Source organism: Octodon degus, unplaced genomic scaffold, assembly GCF_000260255.1.
Source record: "Octodon degus isolate 3935 unplaced genomic scaffold, OctDeg1.0 scaffold00305, whole genome shotgun sequence".
In the NCBI taxonomy this organism is placed as follows: domain Eukaryota; kingdom Metazoa; phylum Chordata; class Mammalia; order Rodentia; family Octodontidae; genus Octodon; species Octodon degus.
The window spans coordinates 849,093-852,204 of NW_004524881.1; the positions used below are offsets into that span (position 1 = coordinate 849,093).

General features: G+C 45.1%; 1 protein-coding gene across 2 annotated transcripts in view; it reads right to left on the reverse strand.

Annotated features, from left to right (window-relative positions):
• Shroom3 (shroom family member 3) overlaps window positions 1-3,112 on the reverse strand; it is a 336,567-nt gene that overhangs the window by 167,942 nt on the left and 165,513 nt on the right. The gene's annotated exons all lie outside the window — the stretch shown is intronic.

The following is a 3,112-nucleotide window of genomic DNA, read 5'->3' on the forward strand; positions in this document are numbered from 1 at the left end:
CTGGTCCCGCCGGCGCAGGGTAGCAGGAAACTCTCCGCACACTCACCGGACCTGGGCTAGGACTGGGTCTGGGGGCTCCCGGAACTCGGCCCATTTTATTATTTTGAGATAGAGTCTCATTAGATCATTGAGTTGCCCAGGCTTGACTCAAACATGTGATCCTCCTGTCTCAGCCTCCTAAGCAATGGGATTATAGTAGTGCACCACCACATCCAGTGATAGCTCGTTTGGAATGTTTTGAAAACCTTTTTTTTCCTTCTCAAAGGCATGATAGATTTAGAGTAGTATAAAAATACAGACTTTCTACTTTGCCCACTTGCTGATAAGGTTGATTTTCATGACTGTTGGATGGAGATTCTGTGACAACCAAAAACAGTAAGACTTCATGCTTAAACACGCTCTCCTACCGCAGGCCTCTAATAATGCCTCCTGGATTCTCACCCCTTTCAACAGGTGAGATGGAGGCATACTGCTTCAGTGATGGTGTAGTGTAACAGTATATTAAATGTGTGGGGATATTTACAAAAATATCCTTGTCACACCTATTGGCAATGAAAGCTGGCAGGGCCATCAGGGACATTCCAGAGTCATGACAGAAGTCACCACCATCAGTGTTTCAACAAGACGGCTTCTCGGTAACCTGAAGCACATTTACTTTGGGTGTTGCAGCTGCCAAAACCAGAGGCTAGTAGTTAGCACTAAATATTCTTTGATGAATTATTACTGTAATGACAAGGATAGCTTCCGCGGCTTTAGATCCTACAAAAGCATCTTGGCTGCATGAAATCCAAGAGCACCCCAGTTCTTTTTGTCAGTGGGTCTGTTGTCTAGTGATGCCCTCCTGTTCCAGCATGTGTATGCAAGTGCGAGGTTTCGAGGCCCAGCAGGAAGGAGCAGGTGAGGGCTGTCACCTGCTCTCCAACTCACGCAGCATGGCACTCTTCCTTAGGCCAGCCCATGAGGATGTGGTATGCAGTTGTCATCAATGCATACAGGCCCAAGACTCACTGGAAGCTGAAAATACAAGCTCACCCTTGTTGCTGTCTGAATCTAGCATTAAAAAAAATAATAACTATTTCTGCCACCCTCCACTTGTGACCCGTCCGTGAGCCCCAGGCCCCACACCAAGCATTTGACTTCCTTAGCCCTTATCTGCCTGGGGCTGTGTCAGGTAGGTTGTGCTCTCCCCTTCTCACAGAGGAGGGTCACAGAGACAATGACTCTGCCCAAAGTGACAGAAGATGACCAACTTAGAACTCAGACTCAACCATTAACATGCCGGCCTTGCCCCGGGTTCACTGAGCCAGCTACCGAGACCAGGTGTGGTGGCATCTGCCTGTAATCTCAACAGTGGGGAGGCTGAAAACAGGAGGATCACAAGGCCAGGCTTCACAGTGAGACCCTGTACCAAATATGCAGGGGAAGAAAGAAAAGCAAGCCAAACCCTGCTTTCTCTGAGAGAATGGGATGGGATTTGGTGCTCTGGGTTTATATTATTTTACTCCTGAGCCTGCTGGTTAGCTCAGTTGTTTAAGTGCCTGATCATGCAAATGCAGTCAGGCGTAAGATACTGAGGTTCAATTCCTACTTCTACCTGCCTTTCTAGACCCGCCCTTAAGGCGGCCTGAGCCAGCAAAAAAAAAAAAAAAAAAAAAAAAAAAAAAAAAAAAACAAAGAAATAAAATTATTATATTATTTCACTCCTGAAGGGTAGAAGGCTAATGAGTCTTTTGTGGCTGAGGACTGTGTCCTTTCTGGCATGGCCTGGTTTTCTGCTGTATTTAAAGACACCAAGCCCAAAAGATAGCTATGATTTCTTTCTTCAACCATTGACCATTCTCTGTAGGGACACAACAAAGGACCAGCATGTTTTTCCTCTGGTGCAAAAGTCATTATTGAAGCCTTCCTTCCTTTAAGCACAACACTTATATAAGCAACTTTTTGTATTATTTTTCAACAGTTAACACCTTACCACACACTATGTCAAAGGTCTGGGCTTTATCAGCCCTGGTTGCCTGTTCCACTGAACAGCAGGAGCCAGAAGCTGGGAGCCACACTAGCTCCTCCCACCCTTGCAGCTGGCCTGTCCCCAGATGGAGCTGGCCTCGGGGCCCCTGCCCAGCACCTCAGGGCAGGTCCTCTTTTCTCTTGGGCTGCCTTTCCCTCTCATTTTGTTTTCTCCAGACCCATCTTCAAATCCACCTTCCAAACGAAGCCAAAAGCAAGGGTCTTATCTAGTAGATCTGCCAGATGGTAGATGGCTGTCGATGCCAAAATAGTACTGCCCTTCATTTCTCAGCCTTGTCACTGTGTAAGACAGAGGCTTTCCAATGCCTCCACCTCCAAGAATTTGGAGATTAGGCCATGATATCTGCTTCCTCAAATTACATAATCCCTACTCAAACAGCTAGAAGCCAGATCTGATTTACCAATTATTTCATTAACCTATGATTAAGGAGAACAAACATCTTGGGTTTCAACTTCCTGTCCCCTCCTGACAAGTTCAATAATACACCTGTCATTGAATATTTTGTTCTTCATTTCTTTGTCTCCGCCCCTGTCTTGATCTACCTAACAAGAGTGACCGGATGGATGGAGGGGAATAGAACCTGGATGTCTCCACTTTTACAAAAGTTTGAACCTTTTCATAATAAACGTAAAGATGAATTTTTAAACATTTAAAAAGATCTATTTGTACTTCCTAAACCACAGCCTGGGTATTTTACATTTCTTCCTGTCCTAGTCAAATTAGCCTGCTTCTGATGGCCGCAGGATTTTTTTTTTTTTTTTTTTTTTTTTTTTTTTTTGGTGGAATTTGGGATTGAACTCAGGCCCTTGCACTTGCCAGGCAAGTGACAATTCTACTGAACTATCTCCCCAGACCCTCGATGGCCGCAGATTGTGTTAATTTCACTCATCTTTCCTGGTTGCTTCTTATCCATTGTCAATTCTCTACTGATGCAAATCCAGGCTTTCCTTCTCCTAGGTAAGTCAGCCACAAGGAGGAGAGGAGCCAGGCTGTGAGTCTCTTGTTGCCTAGGTCCTGCTTTACCTTGGTCTTAACCATCCAGCAGAAAAGTATAAAAACGAAATATAAGAAGTAAAGCCTTGG